Raw genomic sequence first — 25,068 nt, 5'->3', positions numbered from 1 at the left:
ACTTTCTTTCCCTTAACAAAATGCATTTCCATTCCTTATACCTTTTTCCTTGCATACAAAGATGTTTTCCATATTAATTTTTAGTTTTAGTTACATTAATTAAAATTCCCAACTCTTAAAAACCTGAATTTCTGATGAAAACTAAGAAGTAAGCAATTGTGGACTGTTTGTCATACCACCGTTTCCCCATTGGCAAACTTTATGAACATATTCTATAACCTCTAGAAACATACATTTCCTCATAGCATAATTTTTTTTAATTGAAGTATAGTGGATTTACAATATTATGTTAGTTTCTCATGACATAGTTTCTTTCCTCAACGTGGTACAGGATGTGTCTAATAAACCCAAACATGTTTAGTTTTTCTCTCATAAGAAGACAAAAGTAGATAGACTTTTTTAGCAATTAATGTTTCAGTATTTTATCTTATTTGAAATGACCTGGATATTCAATGAATTCCTGTCATTTAACTTAATTTAGCAAAACTTTAAAGTTTCAAGTTACCAAAAGTCTGGAGAAACTATTTTTATTTTCAATTTTTATTTATTTTATTTTTTTCATTTTTGGCCACACCTCGTGGCATGTGGGATCTTAGTTCCCTGACCAGGGATGGAACCCGGGCCCCCTGCGTTGGAAGCGTGGAGTCTGAACCACTGGGCAACCAGGGAAGTCCTTGGAGAATCTATTTTTAAATAGACATACCTAAAACATAATTATGCCTGAAGAGTTCACCTAAAATTTCCTATCTCATTTATCTCTATTTCATTACTTATGAAAATAACAAGGTTGCAAATAGTGAGTCTACACATTACTCACAACTTCTGTCCAACTGCTGTAAATTGGGATTTCCCATGACACCTCCTTGGGTTTGATAATTTGCTGTAATGGCTAACAACTCAGGAAAAGTTTATTAGTTACTGGTTTATTATAAAAGGATACAACTCGGAAACAGGCGATAGAAGAGATGCACAGGGCAAGGTATGTGGGAAGGGGTGTTGTGGGGCTTCCAGGTGAGCCACCCTCCCAGAACCTCCAGGTCTCTTCATCACCTGGAAGGTCTCAGAACCCCTTCAATTAGGATTTTTATGGAGGCCTCTTTACAGAGGCTTCACTGATTAAACCATTGACCATTGGTGTTTAGTTCAAGCTCCAGCTCCTCTTCCCTCCCCTGAGGTGGGAGTGTGTGGGTGGGGCTGAAATTTCAACCACTCAATCCACGTGCTGGGTTCACCCTTAGGGGCTTTCTACTAGTTACCACTAACACAAACTCAGGGACTTGTGAATAACAGAAGGTGTTCCTTCACCTTTATTGCTCTTATCCGTCAGGAAATTCCAAGGGTTTTAGGAGCTCTGGGCTAGGGATAGGGAGGAAAACCAAATACATATTTCTTATTGTTAATCACAATGTGTCAGGTAGCTCCTGGCCACATGGGACAGTTGAGCAGTTGAAATGTGCTGTAAGTGTGAAATACATCCAGATTTTGAAGATTTAATATGATAAAAAGAATGTAAAATAATTCAACTTTTTTTGTTGGTACATGTTGAAATTATAATATTTTGGATATATTAGGTTAAGTAAGATATTATTAAAGTTAATCTCACCTGTTTATTTTTCGCCTTTTTTTTTTTTTTTTCCTGCTACGCAGCTTGTGGGATCCTTCCTTCTTCTCCCACCAGGGATCGAACCCCCGTCCTCTGCAGTGAAAGCGCGGAGTCCCAACCGCTGGACCTCCAGGGAATTCCCCTATTTTTCACCTTTTTTAATGCGGCTACTTGAAAATTTAAAGTTATATATGTGACTCACATCATATTTTTGTTGGATAGCATTGCTCTAGATCCAGGCTGCCTGGGAGTTAGCTTTGATTTGGGGCAAGTTACATAATCTCTATGCCTCAGTTTTCTCATCTTTAAAGGAAAAGTAAAAAGAAAAAGCCTTTAACTCACAGGGTTGTTTTAAAGATTGAGTAGGTTAATGTGTGCAAGAGTACTTAGAACAGTGCTTGGCACATAGTAAGTGCCTAATGTTGTCTGTTACTATTCCCAATATGAGTGCACACTGCCTGAGGGCTGGGACTTTGTTTTGTTCACTGCTATATCTCCACTTCTTAGGTTCTCAGTAAGTATTTTTTGAATGAATGAATGAATATGGAGAGTTTTTGAGTAACGTAGGTAGTGATTGGGAAGGAGGTTTCTTGATTATCCAGAATGTCTGTTGAAAAAATATTACAACCAAGAAAATTGCATCCCTAAAAGACAGGTGGCCTGGACTTCTCTCTTAGGAAAAATCTATATCAAAAGGTTAGAAAAATCAAAAGACAAATTAGATATATTTTGAGATTAAAAAGTAGAAAATATATTATTTTTATTATTATTATATTATTATTATATTATTACATTATATATATTATTATAATATTTTATTATTTTTATTATTATTATTTATTTTTATTATTATTATTATTTGCACTGCATTTTCCAGGCTGTCCGAGACTCTCAATAAAAATTCTCTAAGCCTGCAAAAAAAAACCTAAAAAACTAAAAAACAATAAGTCAGTGATCAAAAATATCTGGTGGTGGGCTAGAAGAGCATGCTGCTGCTGGTCCTTCGTGGCTGTGGTATTTTAAGGGCTTTTCAGTGCTGTTGCTTCCTCAGAAAAACTCTAATTTGCTAGGGACTGATATTTGCTAGCAGTCCAAGAGAGTGTGAAGATTCACCTGACTCAGGAACTCTTCACTAGATCCTTCCCTTGTTTCCCCAACTTCTTGGCTCTGTAGAGACCCCAAACCAACTGTCAGGATTTGGCTGTCAGTAAAAAATAAGAAGGAAACTTTTTTCTGTATGCTTTGGAAGAGATTAAAGAGCATAGAACTAGTTTATTCTTGACAGGTGTCAGATAATTTACCCATAAAATATTTAACAATTTTTGATGGAATTTTTGACAAGGTTTAAACCCTTTTCATGCTTATTGATTTATTTAGGTCTCCTATCTTTTAACTGAGTTAATTTTATTAATTTCCATTTGCCTAGATAGTCATCCTTTTCATCTGATTGTTAAAACTTTTTTAAAGTTCCCGTTTATAGTTTTTTCAAATCTTCTGTTGCTCTAGCATTCTTTTCACACCTAAAACTGTGTACTCTCCCTTTTCATTTCTTGATTAAGACTAAATCTAGTGACATCTATTTCATTGATTTTTATTTGTAAATCACATTGGATGTTTTTCCATTATAATAATGAAATAAAAGAAAATTAAAAGAAAAATTAATCAGAAACAACAGGAAAAGAAATCTCAGTCTGATTTACAAGTAAAAATCCTCTTTTTGAGTTTCCTTGTTGTTTTTCCCTAAATTTTATTTGTATTAATTTCTTTTTAGTAATAGGTGTGTAAGACTATGAATTTTGCTCTGAATACAGCCTTTGCTATAGCTCATTGATGCGGTAGGAAGTTGTTATTTTTATTTTATAATTTCAGTTTGCATTTCCTCCTTGACACAAGAGTATTGGATCATGAAAAATCTTATGTATTCATCTTATTTAGGAAAACGTGAAAAAACACTCTTGTGTGCCATTTCTTTAGGTTTTATAGCATATAGTATTCTGTTGTCAATACTCAAAAATGATAAACAGGAGAAAATTGTTTCCAGTCAGAAATAATTTATGCATGTATAGGTAACTTGTCTCATGGAATTTTAAATACCCATTCCTCAAATAAATAATACTATAAAATGTGGGCCATAATAGTACAACCCACCTTTTTTATATACTTACTCTAAGCAAGCAAATACTGTTAATACTACTGTAATATTCTGGTAAGAGCACAAAATAGTATCAGTATTGCAAAAAATCTTAACCTATTCTAATACAGGTTTTGTGGCTCTGGTTGGAAACTTGTACTCCTTTATATGATAAACTGTAAAAATCAAATGCAGTCTTTTAACTTTTTAATAAGATGTTTTAAATGTTGATATATATTCACATAGTTATTACATACATGTTTTTAAAAATAACTTCTGGATTGAAATAGTATAGCACAGAAGTAAGGAACAGTTCAGAAATATTGTACCAAGGTTCTGGCTTTGATTCTTAGGTCATGCTAAGGAACTAAAGACTGTGATCATTTATAGCCCAGAGTAAAAGGCTTCTCATGTAATATGAAAGTAGAAAGAAAGAAAACATCAACTCTTCTTTGATTAAAAATTTCATGTCTCCCTTTTTTTTTTTTTTTTTTTTTTTTTAAAGAAAGAAGGTTTAATCAGGGAGATACACACTCCATAGACAGTGTGTGGGCCATCTCGGAAGGTGAGAGGCCAAAAACTTCATGTCTCCTTTTAATGTGACAGCTCCATTGGACTATAATAAAACCATTCAGACTACTTCCACATTAATTTTTTTACTCCCAAGAGCCAAAGCAGGCAAATTGATATTCTTTGAAAATTCAAATGTAAATGGAATAAGTCCTTCAGAAAATATGTCATGTAGATCTGTTTGATTTTATGATATAGATATGGTCCTTGGAGCTTGACTATATAATACTTTGATAAGTACCAAATCTTATTTTCCTATAAGTTTTCACTTACTCAAGTGTCTATAACGTTCCTACCTATTTCTAAGTGGAGTAATAGCAGTTGCTAAATAATAATGCAGAAAACCAATATTATCAATTGTTGTTGCCACCTTGAATTGATAAGATGATGTCAGAAATGTCTGGAAATGGTCAACATGCATTTTGCCTTTCTCATATAGCTGCTGTTTTCTTGTCACCTACCTTATACTGACATTTTGAGGCTAGAGCAGTTGTTGAGGTCATAAGCGTTATCAGTCTTCACAGATTAAAGGAGATGTAGATATCTAGTAAATTAATCTTGTTAATTATTATGGATTAAGTTTATTTTTTATTTTTATTTATTTATTTTTTGGCTGCGGTGTGTCTTTGTTGCTGCGTGCGGGCTTTCTCTAGTTGCGGCGAGCGGGGGCTACTCTTCGTTGTAGTGCCCGGGCTTCGCATTGCGGTGGCTTCTCTTGTTGTGGAGCACAGGCTCTAGGCGTGTGGGCTTCAGTAGTTGTGGCTCGCGGGCACTAGAGTGCAGGCTCAGTAGTTGTGGCGCATGGGCTTAGTTGCTCCACGACATGTGGGATCTTCCCAGACCAGGGCTCGAACCCGTGTCCCCTGCATTGGCAGGTGGATTCTTAACCACTGCGCCACCAGGGAAGCCCTAAATTTATTTTTCTTAGGGTGATTTTTTTTTTTTTGTACTACAGTCTTTTTGTCTCCATTCCCTTTGGTTAAAGAAGCCAGATTCAAACATTAATTTGTTGACTAATATTTATCTTTTGGGTCAAGCCCTAAACATTGATGGGGAAAAGAATCTGTAATTCAATTCAACAAACTTAAAAAAAATTTACATCTACTCCTGGCAAGGCACCATATTAATAAGGCTTTTTAGGAGGTAAAAAGGAAACTCTCCTTTCTGTTTATCAATTAAGTATTCCACTTCTTTAGATAACCTGAGAGAAATATTGTATTGGAGTCTTAAAGTTCAATGGCAGATCAAGAGAAAGGCCCATTCAGGAGAGGCCAGGTGAAGGTGAGATTTGAGAAGGTTTTGAAGGATAAATAAAATGGACATTCCATAGGGAGCTGGTAATATGAACAAAGACACAGAGAAGATGGAGAAAGCAGGATGCTTTCTGGTTATAGTAAATAGGTATGCTTGGAGCATAGGAATAAGGGGTCAATCATGTACTTAAAAATGGTGGCTCTCATCATTACTTAAATGACTGCCTGCTCATCACCCTGGGATGTCTGTTAAGGTGTAGCCTCCTGAGTTCTACTTCCAGAAATTCTAATTCAGTAAACCTGGACCGAGAGCCAGGAATCTTCATTTGTAATAAGTACCTCAGACCATTATCATGCAGGTGGTATGGAAAAATTGAAAATAGAGACCCATTTATACAACTTGAAGCCTTAAAGATGTTCAGTTTGACAGTGGTAAGCCACTGGAGGTCTGGAGTCTTACTGTCTCACTTGCTGTGTGACCTTGGACAAGTTACTTAATCCTCTGTGTATCAGGTTCTGCATCTGTAAATGAGGAAAGTAACAGTAATTGTTTTTCAGAGTGTTTTGAGAACTAAATGAGATAATTCATTTTAAGTGGTAAGCACAGTGGCTATAACACACTAACTGTTCAGTAAGTGTTAGCTCTTTTTGAAATTATCATTGTCATCTAATTAAGAGAAATATATTTATTACTAGGTTATGATTAAATTCATTAGTTATTTTACTCTACATGCTTAATCAGACTACTTTTTGGTGTATTACCTTGTGTATATTACTTCTTTTGCTCATTCATTTATTCAGAAAAACATTTTGAAATGTAGTGGGTGTGCACAATATTAGATATACAAAAAAAAGAATGTCTTAACTACTTGTTCTTGATTTGCTAAATTATTGATTTTTGTTTTAGTAATTGATGACTAAATACATGGCTAGTAAATTCAATACTTTTCTATTTGGAGCAAAACAATATAATGTAACAATTCATTTGAATGAATTTTAATTCACTTAAAAATGCAAAAGTGGTATAGAAATTGTTGGAGGGCTTTAGTACACTTAAAGATATAATTTTAAAGCAGAACAAAAAGCTATACATTTTAAAAGTACAGCATTTTAGATTTTTCCTTTAAAAACTATATTAGAGGGAAATTTAGCAGTATGTAATCAGTTTTCAAAAAGCACAACTATTGACTCGCTTATGGAAATCTTTTCTATCAAAGTATTTATATACAGTCAGTTTTCATTATTTGCAGTAGTTATGTTCTAGAAAGTCACCTTGAACACTGATTTAGTGAATACTGAACCATTGCTCCTAGAGGAAATACAAGGTTAGGTCCCTGTGAGCCTCTGATTACAACGTTTTGTCAGCTGGTCAATGTATAATCTGTTTTATGTGTGCTTCTATTTAAAAACACACATTTTTTTTTTTTTTGGAGGAGGCAAATAGTTTATCTAGCAAAACAGAGAAATACAAGTAGATTTCACCAAGTTTACAGTTATTTAGCCTTCTTTTTGAGCTCTCCTGGAAGAACTAGGATTCCTTCCAGTAATACATTTTAAGTCTGCCCTAGAAGGCTCAACAAGTAGGGAGAAAACTACTAAAAAACACACCTTATTTAATGTGTATTGTTGATTCAATAACACTGAACTAACAAATAGCACTGTAACTTGTGTCTGAATGAAGCTTATCCAGCACACATTTTCTCCATAAGGTGCACCACAACCTTCTTGTGCTTAGAGAGAGGACAGCGCTTCAGCAGCAACACCTGGGATACTATTTTAAACAGTAACATCACCAACAAAAACACAGAAAGAAAAAAGAAAAGAAAGTGGCACTAGATAGACTGTGGAAAGGACACTAGTTTACAGTATGAGAGCCTTGCTTGCCCTGAGCTGGATACGTGTGGATCTCGCAACTCATTTTTCACAGCTCTGCTCATGTCTGCAAGTGTCTGCTAAAACACCATAAGTTATCATTGGTTTGGGAGTTACAAATAAATCTTAACAAGCAGGCTATTTTGCAGATAGGGAATCCATGATAATGAGGATTTATTAATGATGACGTTTTTATAGTAGTGTATGTTGCAGAATATCTTCTGGGCTAACCACAAGAGACAAAGGTCCTATTTCAGATTTCCTTAGCTCTCCTGCATGTGTCACCCAAAGTCAGTACTCCTATATTAAGCACCCCTCCCTCTCACTCCATAGAGGGAAAAAAGGAAAATGCCTCCGTGTTTGGTGTTGTGCTGTCAAGGAAGTCACCCACCCACTTAGTCTCCCATCTTTTGAGTCCTTGTGGTTTTGGTAATTGCTATGCTGAGACCAGCTTCCTACTGAATTCCCATTCAGGGGACATTGAAAGAACAGTTGGGTCCAGAGGGTCATCCAGACAGGCTGCTCGTAATGCCAACCACAGCCCTGTTACCAGGACTCAGACCTTTTACAGTGCTTCTCTCTCCTCCAGCCACTTAGAACCAGGCCAGCTCTGCCCGTTCTTATTTCTTCCTCCAAGGCTAGTACTTCCCTTTGTAAGGGAAGAGGAAGGTGGTACCCTTATTGGCTTATTTCCCTGTAAAACCTAGTTAAATGAATGAGTTGTTCATGATTGATTCAACTACTTTGTTCTACTTAGTTAAATTCAACCATTCTCCTAATTTAGCAAAGTTATGTTGCTTAGTACAGAATTAGCTTTAAATCATAGTAAACTCTGAAACCTAACAAACCAGTGTGATTTTTTTTTTTTTTTTTTTGGGCTGTGTTGGGTCTTTGTTGCTGTGTGCAGGCTTTCTCTGGTTACGGCGAGTGGGGGCTGCTCTTCGTTGCGGTGCGCGGGCTTCTCATTGTGGTAGTTTCTCTTGTTGCGGAGCACGGGCTCTAGGTGTGCAGGCTTCAGTAGTTGTGGCACACGGGCTCAGTAGTTGTGGCACGTGGTCTCTAGAGCGCAGGCTCAGTAGTTGTGGCGCATGGGCTTAGTTGCTCTGCGGCACATGAGATCTTCCCAGACCAGGGCTTGAACCCTTGTCCCCTGCATTGGCAGGTGGATTCTTAACCACTGCGCCACCAGGAAAGCCCCCAGATCAGTGTGATTTTGAGAGTATATTGATTACAAGTATGGGCACTGTGGCAGGCAGAATTATGGCTCCACAGAGAGATCCATGTCCTAATTCCCAGAACCTGTGAATACATTAGGTTTACACGGCCAAGGGGAATTACTGTACAGTTGCAGGCAGAATTAAGGTTGCTAATAAACTGGTTTTAAAATATGGAGGTTAGCCTGGATTATTCAGGTGGGCCCAATGTAAGAACAAGGGTTTTTAAGAGTGGAAGAGGAAGGCAGAAGAGTCAAAGGAAGAAGTGTAAATGGCAGAAGCAAGGCCAGAGAGAGGCAATGCTGCTGGCTTTGAAGATGAAGAAGGTAGTCAATGAGCCAAGGAGTGCAGCAGCCCTTAGAAGCTGGAAGGAACGAGAAAACCAATTCTTAGATTTTCCAGAAGGGAAAGCAGCCCAGCTAGACTTCTAAACTGTAAGATAATAAATTTGTGTCGATTAAAGCCACTACGTTTATGATAATTTGTTAAGGCAGTTATAGAAATAGGTAATTTGAATAGAAGCTATCAGTGGATAATTTGTTGTGGTAGAAAAAGAAATAGAAAATGCTGAGACAAGATCTTCTGAGTTCACGCTCAACTTCTGGCCCTTTTGTGATATAGAGCCAAGTTACTTAACCTCGCAGGCCTTAGTTTCCTCATTTGTAAAACAGGGGTAATAGGACATATCTTCAATGGATATTGTCTGGATTAAATATAAGTTAGTGCATCCAACACCTTTTAACTTTGTATACATCTATTATTTAAATTTTAATATGGTGAGCATGTAGGAAATTTGCAATTAAAAGGAGAAAAATAAAAACTTTATTTTATTACAAGAAGAAATTAGAAGTTATATTTAGTAAGTGTCTTATGAACATTTAGAATTACAAGAAAAGTTTCGGCTATATGTATGACAAAATATATCTCAAAAATGGGCTTTTTTTTTTTTGCCAATGTGAAATTTGATTGGAAGACTTAGTAATTTATCGTGCCAGTTTTATTATCCTTAAAGGAAAAAGCTGAAAAACTAAGTATATTACATATATCATTATCAGGTGAAAAATTGACCAGCATGAGATACAAGCTCAGGAAAATCTGGGAGGGGCGGAGAAGCAGAAATTAACTCGCTTCTTACTGTTTTTTCCTAGTGTTTCCAATCAACTAAATTGAGCTTTCAGATTGAATTTTGTTATAACATTGCGTCCATATTTATTGGTAGAGAGCTGTAAAAGGTTATGTGATGGTTTTTCCCACATGGTTTTTCCACTTAAGGTTTGTTTTTTTTTTCTGTTCAATTTGGAGCAAGGTATGGGGAAGGCATTTAGAGTGTGCTAGTTAAAATTTTTAGAAGTGTTTTTGAGGTCTTTTCTCAACTTTGTCTTTGGGTCTCTAGCTTAAGTATACTGTATAATTTTAATACTTTCTTAGAATATCCTTGAATCCTCTTCCTTTATAAAAAACAAATGTTTGGGAATTCCCTAGCCCTCCAGTGGTTAGGACTCAGCACTTTCACTGCCAAGGGCCCGGGTTCAATCCCTGGTCCGGGAACTAAGATCCCACAAGCCGTGCAGCGAGGCAATAAAAAAATAAAATTAAGTAAATAAATTTACCTTAGTAGTCTGTTTTGCATCATTAGCTCTTGAGATCAGAAGTTCAGGAAGTTAGAAATAAAGAGAAAATAATCCTTTTTATATATGCTGTTATCAAGTTTTCCATTCATATAAAATTTAAAATCAAAGAAGTATAACTTAAAACATGACTAATTACTAATATATTCTTATTGTAGCTAATTCACTTGAGTAAAATAATTCTCTCTAAATGTTAATAGCTTTCACTTGATGGAACAGTAAACCCCAAGTGTTTTGATTGCTCACCCCCTCATTTTCTAGGACCTTCTCCACCATCTCATGGTTAAAGTGGGATCTGCCATTTCCGATGGTGATCCTACCTCTTGGCTTAGAGAGACCGACCCAGAGGCAGGTAGCTGACCCAATATGGGCCAGAGTCCTTTAGGAATTTGGAATTGATACTTAGAATCCTCTGTCTGGCTCTAAAATGAAGATCATAACTCTGGAACTGTTGACAGCCATGTTCTACCATGTGAAGTCAAGAGCCAAAAAGCCATTCTTCCACAGGAGAAAAGAATAAGACAGATGAACAGAGTAGCAGAGGTGAAAGATGGAGAGGGACTGAGACAAATATAAGAAGGGAATGGAGAAGGGAGGGGGATAAGTAGGCAGGGAGGAGAGGAGGAAAGAAGAGGGGGTTGGGGAGGGAGTGAGCAGAGAGAGGAGGACTCAGGAGGAAGAGAGAAAAATGAGCAAACTAACTTTTTATGACTTGGGCTCCTGATTCTGGTTTTTTCTTATGACCTTGGATTGGATTCCATGACACACTGCTGTAACCTTTATTTAAAATCCTCTTTGCTTAATCTACCTCTAGTTAGTTCTGTCCTTGTAGCCAGAATAGTCTTAACTAAAGCAAACACTTGTTTTTGTTAGGGTACTGCTAGCTGCTCTACATACAATATTAGTTAATTCTCACAACCTTGCATGATAGGTAACATTCCTCCAGAAAAATGAGGGAACCTGGGTTTAGGAGAGATTAACTAATTTGATCAAGAATCCCAGTAGCTAATAAGAAACAAAACGAGAATTGAAATGTGGTCTAATTCCAAGTCAGTTCTTATTCATTCACTCGAAAGACATTTATTGACCATCTTCTGTGGGCTAGACACCAGGCCAAGGTACAACAGAGACCAACAGGCAGTGGCAATTTAGTAAATGCTGTGGGGAAGGAATAAAATGGGCTATAAGAGCACGTGAGAGGTCAGGGAAGATGCCTTGAACATTTAAGCTAAGAGCTGAAGGTTGAGTAGTCATAAGCCAAGCATAAGGAAAGAGGTAGGTTGTGTTGAGCATTTATGAAAAGAAAATGGTGCATTTGAGGATCTAAAAAAAATTCATATGTGGGGAGCAAGGAGATGGATGGAAAGAGGTGAGCCAGGAGAGGTAAATAAAGCAAATCATGAAGGGTCTCCTATTTCATATTAGGGAATTTAGACCTTATATTGGGAGCAGTGTATGGACAGTGCTGTTGAAGGCTCCTAATCAGATTTTCTATTTAGAAAACACAAACATCCTTCACACTACTCCCAGAAAAGACTGGAGAAATTCTTAACACTAGAGGCAGTGAAGGTCAGTGGAGGAAGCTTTTGCAGTAATCCAGACAGTAAATGATTAGTACCGGGGGAAGTAGTAATTAGTTGAGAGAAAAGTGGAAGAATGTTGGATATTACAGGGTAGTATTGTCAGTTCCTGGTGACTGGATGTGTGGGAGCGTGGGAGGAGTATGAGTTAAGAATGACTCTCAGGTTTCTGACTGAGGCAGCGGGGTGGACTGGAGCAGTGTGCTCACCATTCACTGACACCTGGGTGACAGGGAAGGAAGAGTGGATTTTGGGGGGAAAGATGGCAGGTTCCATTTCGGACGTGATGAATTCGAGTTCTTGGAAGATAGCTGTCCCAGCTAACAAAGCCTCCTGCAGAGAGTGGATATTTTGACAAAATGAGAACTAGTCTTTCATCTTCACCTTTCATGTTTCTGGAGGGCAATGCCTGTAGGTATCTAATGAATTTTGATATTTTAGAGGATCTGAAAGACTTTTTCCATTAATTTTAAAAAAGTAAAATCATGGTCTCTTCCAGCAAATCACTAGAAAGTCATTGCTTGTCTTTGCCATTCTACTGTGTAATTACCATTATTCTGTAGACTTTTATGTTTAGAAGAAAAAAACAAACCTATTCAAAGGCAAAATTGGTACTTCACGTATCCTTTTACCTAGTAGATATCCAGAGAATTATATTAGCTTTTATTTCCTTCAAAATCAGTGCCAGGAAAGAGAAAAATAAACATTTATTGAGTACATATTGTATGACAAAACCACAGTTTAAAAAAAAAATTATTGCTGACAGGACAGAACTTTCTTCGTGGAAGTTAAAAATTAAAATATCTTTTAACATACTTGATAATTCAAATTTTGAAGCAAGCATTTTAAAACACTGTATTAACCTCTGACAAAACCAAAGTAAACTGTTTACTTCATGTAGTAATGTGACATCTTGTTTGAGAAGTTATCAAAATAAGCTAAAAAGGACAGTGTTTTAAAAGAAGGTTATAATTCTTCCATACGTCTAAAATTATTTCACAGTAGTTTTTAAATAAACGATGGTTTTAAACCTATATAATATGCACAAGTTACAATTAAATTCTTAGATACCAATCAAAATGTTTTATTTATTTATTTATTTATTTGTTGCGTTGGGTCTTGGTTGCAATGCGCAGGCTTTCTCTAGTTGTGGTGAGCGGGGGCCACTCTTCGTTGTGGTGCGCGGGCTTCTCATCACGGTGGCTTCTCTTGTCGCGAAGCACGGGCTCAGTTCCCCTTGGGCATGTGGGATCTTCCCGGACCAGGGATTGAACCTGTGTCCCGTGCATTGGCAGGTGGAGTCTAAACCACTGTGCCACCAGGGAAGTCCCCAAAATGTGTTTTTAAAAACTTCTTTCGTACTAGTAGAAATACTAGCCTGAGTTCAAGAGGCGAGGATACAGTTTCTGCTTATTCCTGATAAAAGGCTAGTGATTTTACAGAATATAAGACCTGCACCAAATGGTATCAAAGGTCAGAAAGGTTCCTGGTCTCTGAGAGTGGTAACAGATTAAACTGATTCGCTTCTCGCCTTGCTTCCCTAAACTCATCTCCAGCTATGCCCCTCGTCATGTGATTTATTTTGATTTTTGAAACCCATTTGACTATTCCTTACTGTTGCTTCTGTTGCCAAAACTCCCTTTCCTCAGATCTGCATTAATTTCATGTTTACAGTTGTATATTTTATTTACCAAATAAACATCTCAGTTTTATATCTATTGACTAAAACATGCATTGAAACTCAAAATATTGTTACAGCAAAAGCATAGTGGAAAAAAAATGTTACAGGAATTTGGAGAAAGCTAAAGAGTTCTGGGTCAGTTTTATAAACTGACGTTTCTAAAATCGTGTGTGTATCTAATTTCTTCTCTTTAGTCTTAAAGAGATAAACAGAAAGGATATATACATTATTATAGAAATAGTTGAATGATATACTTTTAAGGTTTAAAACTACGATGAAAGAAGAATCCATACAGTGTCTGAGGAGCATTTAATTTCCATAAGGACTTGAAAGTATTAACTAATTGTTTACTATAATTTCTAGGTCAAAAATCTTGACAAAGAACGATAAAAAAATCTTAAGATAGGTATAAAATCAGCTTATTTTTTCAAGAGTTGACTGAATTTGTAGAGAGAATGGTGCTTATAAATACTTAAAAGTAATAAATATCTTGGGGCTTTACATTAATTTGTAATTTGTTACTATATTTCCTAACACAATAAATTTTAAGTGTTCTTTACAGTTCTTTACATCAGGTCCTTATGGCTGATCCTGTGCCAGACTTCATTAAAGAAACCATGAGGAACAACCCAGAATTTAGAATGAGTTGGCTTTTTCTTTAAGGTCACTTGTTTGCACATCTAAAGTGCAAAAAAAGAAAAAAATGGTGGTAGAAAATTGCTATCAGTGAGACTGCAAGCTCAGTTTTCCATTGCTCACATTTTCTATTCTCCTTTGACTCTTGGGAAATTAAGTTCTTTGTTTGCTTTTACTAGACAAAGTGCACGCCCTTTAGTAGTGTGATGTTTCCTCCTCTCCGTCTGTTTTCTATTCTTTCATGGTCCTGCTTATCTTTTGTGCTTTATGCTAAAGGGAAGGGATTTAAAAATGAAATTAAGAGAAAAAATCATTGACTATGTTTATGATCCATAGAGCGCTGTGTCAAACTATGGCTTTTTACCCCCTTACTGGATACAGCATATAACGTCACAGTTGGTTAACTTGCTAGAGTTAGTTTATAGAAATAATGTATATTTAAATTTTTTTAAGAGTTCAAAAATGTGTTAAGTCATCTGAGAATTTTTAATCACTATTACTAATAATAAAACAACATGGTTATGGTGGAGAGGGGCGGGATGCTGTTTTCAGAGTTAGTAGATTTGTGTTGTGGGTAGAGCAGTGAGGCTGACTGCCAATATTATCATGTTTGTAACATTTTCTAAAGGGCTGATGTTTAGTAACTTACCAAAGAACAGAAAATGTTATACACAAGCTTCCCCAAAGGCTGCATGGGTAGTGGAAAGAGGGCAGCCTAGAACTCAGACCCAGTTCCCCAGTTGTGCTCACTTTTAGCTCCATCTCCTTGAGCAAGTGACTTCACCCACCCAGACTTAGGGTTCTTCAAATAAAAGATGTAGAGATTATACCTACTTTTTTTTTTTTTTTCCTGGTAATATTAGGATTATTATGGGGTCAAATTAAATAATAAAAAAATACTTTGGAGACATAAAACACTGTCAAAGTGTAAAATATTATTAAGACTGAATACCTTAACATAGAGTACAATGTGAAGTGTTACTTGCTAATGATTGAGCCAAGTGCATTTTAAAAATTATTTCAAATCTGTTCCAGCTCTACTAAACATACTGTTACAAAGCAGGTTCTGATATAGTATAGGCAGTTCTGATATATGACTGCCTGATAGAAATTTGAAAAACTTTTATCTGACTTACGGAATTGATAAGTTAAGGAAATAGTTGAAAAACCTACAAGTATTTCTAGAATGCTTGCTATGCTTGGCCCTTTGGGGAGAAACAAATGTTAGGCAGGTTGTTTTAAAGAATAAGTCAGGATCAAGTTACAAGTCAGTGATTTATTCTTTCTTTTTCTTTTTCTAACTATTTATTTATTTATTTATTTATTTGGCTGCGCCAGGGCTTAGTTGCGGCATGCGGGATCTTTAGTTGCAACATGAGGCCTTTTTTAGTTGCGGCATGTGGGATCTAGTTCCCTGACCAGGGATCAAACCCAGGCCCCCTGCATTGGGAGCACAGAGTCTTACCACTGGACCACCAGGAAAGTCCCTGATTTATTCTTTCAACAAAAATTAAATGAATACCCATGCATCTAAAGCAATTTGTATTAAGCAGAAGATCCTTGTAGTATAGGCTCTAGTATAGGCTCTGTTCCCTGTTGCTGTCTCTTCTGGCCTCATCTTTCCCCTTATTACTCTTCCACATTGTACTTCAGCACCAAACTACTTATGGTTTCAAAATCCCACTTTGTTCTCTCTTGTCTGTGGGCTTTTGCACATCCTGCTAGCTCTGCCTCTAAAAGACAGTCTCTGCTCCCTGATTTGCATACTTAAAGTCTAATTGGCTTTTTTGTCTCCCCCAACCCCAGGTCTGTGTTTGGGAAGATTAGCAGGTGGTAGGGAAAGCAGCTTGGGAAGGTAAATTGGGGAAGTTAACGTGGAATACCAGGTTAAGGAGTTGGGTTCTTATTCTGTAGGTAGTAGGAAGCCATTGAAAGATTTTTTTTTTTTTTAAATCATGTCATTGTGAAAGAGGGAGCTGCTTTTTTTTTTTCCTTTAAATTTTATTTATTTATTTATTTATTATTATTTATTTATTTATTTATTTATTATTTATTATTGATTGATTGATTGCTTGATTGATTGATTGCCGTGTTGGGTCTTCGTTTCTGTGCGAGGGCTTTCTCCAGTTGCGGCAAGCGGGGGCCACTCTTAATCGCGGTGCGCAGGCCTCTCACTATCGCGGCCTCTCTTGTTGCGGAGCACAGGCTCCAGATGCGCAGGCTCAGTAATTGTGGCTCACGGGCCTAGTTGCTCCGCGGCATGTGGGATCTTCCCAGACCAGGGCTCGAACCCGTGTCCCCTGCATTGGCAGGCAGATTCTCAACCACTGTGCCACCAGGGAAGCCCGCCACTGAAAGATTTAATCGTGGACAGTGTTCTAGACAGAGGTGTCCCTTATAAAAATTATTAAGCAGTTCACAAGTTAGAACCTCCTTGGATTGGATTAGAGGTTGAGAATCACTATAAATTATCCAATTATGAAGCATAGTTGCAGAAACAGATGATTAGGATCTGAAGAAAAACAGAGCAGGCATTCATTCATTTTAAAAATATTATTGATGCTTATTATGGTCCAGGCTCTGTTCTAGGTTCTGGGAATACTATAGAGAATGCCTTATAGATCAATAAGAAAAAGAGACAACCCTATAAAAAACTGAATAAGTGTTTTGAATAGACATTTCACAAAAGAAAATGGCCAGTAAACATATGAAAAGGTACTCACTTTATTAATAATTATGAACATAAAAATTTAAAGCACGGTGAGAGACCACTACATACCCACCAGAACAGATAAATTTTAAAAGACTGAAAATGCCAAGTATTGATGAACATGTGAAGCAATGGCAACTCTCATAATCTGCTGATGGGATTATATACTGGTGCAGCCACCCTGGAAAACTGTTCGGCAGTGTGTATTCTGTGACCCAGAAGTCTCCTGCAAGGTATATTTCCAGTAGGATGGTTGCTGGCAGTTAAGTATGTTTCTTAATCTGGGTGGTGAGTACATTGGTGTTTGATTTGTGCTAATTCGTCCAGCTGTACATTTGTTATATTTACTTTTCTGCATATGTGTTATACTTCAATAAAATTTAAAAAATTTTGCCCATTAGATTCTGGAGAGGAGAGCCATCATTATCCTCAAAGTCATTACCATTATAGCAAACATTAGTGGTTATTATATGGTAGGCACTGTTGTAGGCGCATTACATGTATTAACATTTAGTCCTCACAATAACTCTTGAGTCTTAACTTTTATTATTCCCATTTTACAGATGAGGAAACAGGCACAGAAAGGTTGAGTAACTTGCCAAAGCTCACACAGCTGCTGAGTGGTGGACTCAGACTTTGAACCCAGACATTCTGTTTCTAAAATCTGTTCTTAAGCACTGTGCTGTACATCCAATAAGCAAATAACAGAACAGTCTGTGCTGTCAGCACTTATGTTTTATATAGTGATAAGTGCTATCGAGAAAAATAAAGCAGGTTAAAGGGGAATAGGCAGTACTGTAGGGAATGTTGTACTGCTGCTTTATATAGGGTGGTCAGAGAAGTTCTTATTGAGAAGGTGGTAATAGTGCAAAGACCCGAAGAAGCTGAGGGTATGAGCCATGCCAGTATGTAGCAGAAGAGCTTTCCAGGCAGAGAAAAGAAGGTTCAGTGGCCTGAGATGGGAGTTGCTTGGCCTGTCTGAAGGACAGCAAGAAGGCCATGGGGCAAATAAGGACACAGTAGTGGGAGATGAGGTAAGAGAAGTAATGGGGGCTCCGTAGTAGAATCTCGAAGGCGATTGTAAGAACTTTGGCTTTTACTCTGAGTGCAGTGGAAAGTCTTGGACGGATTGTGGCACAGAGTGATGTGAAATGATTTGTGATTTATTTATTTATTTAATAAATTTATTTATTTTTGACTGTGTTGGGTCTTTGTGGCTGCGCATGGGCTTTTCTCTAGTTGCGGCGAGTGGGGGCTACTCTTTGTTGCAGTGCACGGGCTCTAGGTGCACGGGCTTCAGTAGTTGTGGCACGCGGGCTCTAGAGCACAGGCTTAGTAGTTGTGGCTCATGGGCTTAGTTGCTCCGCAGCATGTGGGTTCTTCCCAGACCAGGAATCGAAGCCGTGTCCCCTGCTTTGGCAGGCAGATTCTTAACCACTGCGCCACCAGGGAAGTCCCTGATTCATGTTTTAAAAGGATAGCTCTGTTACTTTGAGAAAAGCCTGTGAGGGGGTGCAAAAGCAGGAACAGGGAGACCATCTAGGCTGTTGGAGTAATTCCATGTTGTTGAATTAGTGAGAGATGGTGTGACTTGGACCAGATTAGCAGTGGAGGTGGAGAAAAGTTTTCAGATTCTGGATATATTTGTAAAATAAAGCCTAAGGATTTGCTGAAGAGCTGGATATAGGATGTGAAATAAAGAGATTAAAGGATACTAAAGAGTTTTTGTCCTGAACAACTGGAGGAACAGCATTAACATTTACTGATATGGGGAATATTGCAGGAGCTGGTTTGGGGAAAAAGATTAGGAGTCTTGGAAATGTTAACTTTGAGGTGCTTTTAGACATCCAACTGGGGATATTGAGTAGATATTTAGAAAACTATTCTGGAGTTCAAGTGAGGAGACTTTGGTAACCGTCGATGTATAAATGGTACAGGTATTTAAAGATATGAGACTGGGTGTACCAGCAAAGGAGTGAGTGTAGATGGAGAAGGCTTGTGTTTAGATGTCAGGAGGTGAGGAGGGTGTGTCCTAGAAAGTAGGTGGAAAAGGGAGGGATCCCTTGTGTGGACTGTGGCTGACTGGTTAGGTGAGACGAGGACTGAATTGATTTAGCAATGTGAAGTTAATTGGGGACCTTAGTGGGCAGTTTTAACGTAGTGGAAGCAGCAAGCATGGGCAGAAATCAAGAAAATTCGGATTATATTTTAAGTGAGTACGAGAAGCATAGGAAAGTTAGAAAAAATTTTGCCAAAATAAGTGGAATGTGTGGAGAGAAAAGAAGAGGGAAAGTTGAAATGGACAGGATTATGAAGGCCAGAGGTTTGAAAAGAGAATGCCTGACCATCTTAAATATCTGGTAACATTTCTTATTGTTGTCACTACCTTATCAATCCTTTATTTCCTATAGCATTTTGAAACAAAAGGTTTTCGAGTACTCTAATTTATGTTCTTTTGGGGGATGACAAGACAGCCATATGAGAAATAGAAAGGGGCCATTTTACTTCTCTGCTTTGGATAATTTGCCCCGTCAGCAAAGCTCTGTTGATGTTTTTAGTTCCACTCTACCTTCTCTTGCCCATTATCCAGGGAAGATGAGAAAGTACAATAGTTTAGGCGTGATGAGGGATCAAAGTAAAACTTTGCATTTGTTAACCCACCTGACTCTACCCTCTGGTAATGGTTGGTGACTTAGTGGGGCTAGATCAGCATTACACATTAATCTTCCATATCTCTGACTTCCTTTCCACTAAAGAAAAAAAATCTAACACAGAAATTTGTTTCAGTTGGAAAAGTTTTTACTTTTAGTACATTTTGCTAAAATATATGTATTTTTACTAGGTACTAAAGCAAGAGCTTATGCTGAACAGACTAATCATTATGGTAACTTCTAGGCCCACAATCTCGTAAGGAGACCACGGGGTGAGCACCTGACGGCCAAGTCTGGTCAGCAGGTTAGGGCAGTGAGATAGCAACTTACATTCTTTTGCTTTTACTCTTCTTCATGCTAGTGCAAACTCAGAAATAAGTGAATTAGGCAGTGGCTCGGGGAGTTTGAGGAAACCTGGAATAGACCATAAATGAATCAAAATTATGAGTAAATAGGGGTTAGAAGTAGGGAACTGTTACCCCAGTAGAGAAGTAGTTGGTTGAAGCATCAGGGGTATGGAAATAGAGATGCTGAATCCACGTTATAGAAGGGAAGCAATAAGCTCCTAACAATAAAGCAATGATTACCCAGTATCAAGACCTGCATTCAAACTTGAACACCATCAGCCTTTTGGGATTAATCTGTATGATCAGGTTGTTCTGTAGTTTCTGATTTTTATGAGACTCTTGCCTCTTCCCTATTACCGTTTTTATGTTTAGAATAAAAACCTTCTTGAGTCCAAAAGAGCCTAACTCATTAAGTTGAGTATAAATTTTAGACTTACCAAGTGGGTACATTTATGCTACTTTAAAAGTTATTTCTTGAAATTAAAATAAAAATACCACAGAGCACTTTAACCAATTACAGTAAAACACTTAAAATGTTAATTTGTTTGAAAGTGATGATGATGATGATGATGGTGGTGATGATGATTTTTTTGGCCATGTGGAGTGACATGTGGGATCTTAGTTTCCCGACCAGGAATCGAACCCACACCCCCTGCAGTGGAAGCGCAGAATCTTAACCACTGGACCGCCAGGGAAGTCCCTGAAAGTGGTTATTGTTAAGGAATAAGTCCATTATCTGTTATATAAACTGACTTAAATTTATTCAGAAATAATACTCTCTGCACTTTAATGATATTAAAACCAAGGAATGAAATGTTTTTTTAGGGATTAACTTTTAAGAACTTTTTTTTTTTTTTGGCCATGCCTCGCAGCATGTGGGACCCTAGTTTCCTGACCAGGGATCGAACCCACGCTCCCTGCATTGGAAGCATGGAGTCTTAACCACTGGACTGCCAGGGAAGTCCCCTTTAAGAACGTTTAAAGTGCCCATGGTGGATTTACCATCCTCACCACTCCCCCAAAAACAAAACACTGAAAAGCTGGACAAAATATATGCAACAATTGTTTTCAGACATTGAACAACAGCAATACAAGACTGTGATCCCTGAAATACAGGAAACAAATGAGGTAAGCTGGACAGTCACCTAATCACCCTAGCTTTCTCTAGAGGCATGGTCTGAATTGCAGAGCAGGGATAGGGATCTTGGGCAAAGGAGAGTGGTCTTTTTTTTTCTTTTCTTTTTTAAAAAGTTTATTTTATTTATTTATTTTTGGCTGCATTGGGTCTTCATTGCTGTGCGCGGGCTTTCTCTAGTTGTGGCGAGCAGGGGCTGCTCTTTGTTGCGGTGGCTTGTCTTGTTGCGGAGCATGGGCTCTAGGTGCGCGGGCTTCAGTAGTTGTGGCACGTGGGCTCAATAGTTGTGGCTCACAGGCTCTAGAGCGCAGGCTCAGTAGTTGTGGCGCACGGTCTTAGTTGCTCTGCGGCATGTGGGATCTTCCCAGACCAGGGCTTGAACCTGTGTCCCCTGCATTGGCAGGCGGATTCTTAACTACTGTGCCACCAGGAAAGCCTGAGAGTGGTCTTTAATAAGTCGAGGAGATCAGAATTCATGGAGGCCAAGGCAGCTGGAAATTGCAGGGGAGAATTCCAGCAGAAAGACCACTATATAGAAAAATAACGCTAACAGTCTGCATAGGAGTCTCTCTGATTTTTTGCTGAATTCTGGAAGGTACCTGCAGAGTGTGAAACTGTAAAGCCAGGCAAAGAGCAGTTTGTTGTTGTGAGCTGGTGGCCCTTTGAGATCACAGAGGGTTGGGAGGCATTTGAGGTTTTACCAACTGGAGGGGAAAAAGTCCTTGTTGATTACTCTGGACTTCTAATGGAAACCTTGAAAGGGCTGTGGTGCTAGACTAGATTAATAAAGGAATATTATGAACAACTTTATGCTAATATAAATTTAATAACTTGGGTGAATTGGACAAATCTTGAAAAAGTTACCACAGTAACACAAGAAAAATCAAATATGAGTAGCCCTGTATGTTAAAGATATTAAATTTGTAATTGAAAACTCAAGGCCCAGATGGCTTCACTGGTGAATTCTTTTGAACATTTTAGAAGTAATACTAATTTTAACTCTTTAAAATAATAGAGGAGGAAGGGAACATTTCCCAGCTTATTTCTTGAGGCCAAAATTATCCTGATACCAAACACAGACAAATTAGAAGAGAACTAAACAGCGATATCTCTTTGACTATAGACATAAAAACATTGAACAAAATATTAGCCTTTAGGAATATATTAAAGGGTAATATATCATAACCAAATGGGTTTTATTCCAAGAATGCAGAGGTGCCAAGGTGGGGTTAATACTCAAAAATCAATTAGTTTAATCCACCATATCAGTTGAGTAAAGGAGAAAACCCATGCGATCATCTGAGTAGATATATAAAAATATCTGACAAAATTTAACACCCATTCATGACAAAAACTCTCAGCAAACACAGAATTAGAAGAGAATGCCCCTCAGCCTAATGAAGGTCAGCTACAGTCTTACAGCTAATATACTTAATGGTGGTAGACTGAATGCTTTTCCCTTAAGATCAGGAAGGAGGCAAAGATGTTCTCTCTCCTCACTTCTATTCAGCATTGTACTAGAGGTGCTAAAGGAGAGTAAAAGTGTTTATTTGTACACATGACCTTGAATATAGAAAACCCTATGGAACTAAAAAAAAAGCTGTTAGAACTAAGATGTGAACTTATTATTATTAGGGTCACAGGATATGAGGTCAATATATAAGTATCAAGTATATATATTATTAATATATTAATATATGTTTATATAAGTGATGAACAATTAGAAATAGAAATAAAGTAATACCATTTATAGTAATAACAAAAAACCATGAAATGCCTAGAGATAAGTTTAACAAAAATTGGACAAGACCTATCTATACACTGAAAGTTGCAAAACATTGCTGAGAGAAATTTTTAAAGTTCTAAATAAATGGAGTACTGTATTCTTGGATCAGGAGATCAATATTTTCAAGATGTCGGTTCTCCCCAAACTGATCTGTAGATTCAATATCATCCCAGTCAACATTCCAGCAGGCATTTTTCTAGAGATTGACAAGCTGACTCTACAGTTTGTATGGAAATGAAAGACCCTAGTGCACAGGCAAACTGCAACTTCCAGGCCAAATCTGACCCACTGCTTGTTTTTGGAAATAGTTATATTACAACATTGCCACACTTAGCACTTATGTATTGTCTATGCACTAACATGCTTTTGCACTAACATGGTGGAGTCAGGTAGTTGTGACAGAGACCATTTGGTTTACAAAGTTTAAAATGTCTATTCTCTGACCCCTTTCAGAAAAAGTTTGTTGACCCCCTTCCATAGAGTATCCAAAACAATTTTGGAGAAGATAAAAAAAACCCTAGAGGACTTATTTTATCTAATTTCAAGACTTCCTGTAAAGCTATAGTGATGAAGACAGTGTGGTAATTGACGTAAGCATAGACATATAAAACAATGGAACTAGCAGTATAGAAACAGACCCATGCATTTATGACTAATTGCTTTTTGACAGAGGTATCAAGATAATTCAATGGGAAATGGATAGTCTTTTCAACAAATGGCAGCTGAAGAACTGTTAAAAATATGGGATCTCAGACTTCACAACATATACAAAAATCCACTTAAAATGGCTCAGTAGGCCTGATATAAAGAGCTAAAACTTCTGGTGAAAACAGGAGAAATTCTTCTGGTGAAGAATTCTCAATTAGGACATAGCACAAACCATAAAATTAAAGCTTCTTAATTGAGCATCAAAATTAAAAATCATGTTCAAGGATACTGTTATAAAAGTGCAAAGGCAACCTATAGGTTGAGAGAAAATATTATATTTGACAAAGAACTTGATTCTAGAATATTAAATAATATAATAAATAGTATTATATTAGTAAATATTCTTGTTTCCAGAATATATTAGAAAGAAGACAACCCAATTAAAAAATTGAGTTGAACAGATACTTCACCAAAGTAGATATGAGTAGCAAATAAGAACATGAAAAGATGCTTAATATCAGGTGCTTAGTCATTAGGAAAATATAAATTAAAACCTTAACAATAGCACTACACACCTAAAGAATCAACTGACAACAAATGTTGATGAGGATGTAGAGCAACTGGAATTCTCATTCTGTTGGTGAGAGTGCAGAATGTTAAAGCTGCTTTGGAAAAGTGTTTGCAGTTTTTTATAAAGTTATACTTCCCATACAGCCCAGCAGTTTCCCTCCTAAGTATTTACTCAAATGAAATGAAAACTTGTGTTCACAGAAAAACCCATGTGTATGTGTTCATAGTGGCTCTATTTGTGATTTTCAAAAACTGGAAACAACCCAAATCAACTGGGGAATGAATAAACAAACTGTGGTATATGCATACCACTCAGCAGTAAAAAGGAATGAACTAAAAAAAAGGGGGGTGGGGGAGGGGAATGAACTGATACCTGCAAAAACATGGGTGGATCTCAAATGCATTATGCTAACTGAAAAAAGCCAGAATCAAAAGGCTACATGCTCTGTGGTATCTGGAAAAGGTGAAACTGTAAGAACAGAAAACAGATTAATGGTTGCCTGGGGTTGGAGGGAGAGGTTGACTACAAAAAGTGCATGGAGGTGTCATGGGATGGGGGTGGGGATGGAACTGTTCTTTATCTTCATTGAGGTGGCAGTTGTACGACTGTATGCATGTGTCAAAACTTGCAGACCTGTACACTAATGAGTGGATTTTACATATTTATGCCTTAATTTTTAAAGATAGGGTTTTAAAAGTGAGAAACTGACCTATTGATGTAGTAAGATATGAAAGAATCATCATTGCATCTTAGTAACCATGCAGTCTTAGATTGCCATTGGATCTAATCTGAGTGTAGAAATAATACTGGATTTTAGAGGGCAGGCTTGAGATTGAAATGCTCTTGATAGCATTGGCAAATTAAATGGTGGTAAAGGTGTTTGGCAGTTACCTAAGTGCTGACCATTGTTTATATCAGTGAACTAAAATCAGTGGTTAATCAACAGTTCTAATGATTTTGGTAATGCTCATGTTGTAAATGTGTGTAACATCAATTCAGCTATATGCATTTTATATTGTCAGCTACCTTTGATATCAGTAGATTTCAACTGT

The 25,068-nt window shown here is 37.3% G+C and overlaps 1 protein-coding gene across 4 annotated transcripts in view; it reads left to right on the top strand.

The window, feature by feature from the left end:
* The window catches only part of YES1 (YES proto-oncogene 1, Src family tyrosine kinase), a 77,791-nt gene that overhangs the window by 18,725 nt on the left and 33,998 nt on the right, over positions 1 to 25,068 (top strand). The gene's annotated exons all lie outside the window — the stretch shown is intronic.

Source organism: Balaenoptera acutorostrata, chromosome 13 (genome assembly GCF_949987535.1).
Source record: "Balaenoptera acutorostrata chromosome 13, mBalAcu1.1, whole genome shotgun sequence".
NCBI lineage: Eukaryota > Metazoa > Chordata > Mammalia > Artiodactyla > Balaenopteridae > Balaenoptera > Balaenoptera acutorostrata.
The sequence above is the reverse complement of the archived record's forward strand: the minus strand, read 5'-3'. Positions and strand labels throughout refer to the sequence as shown.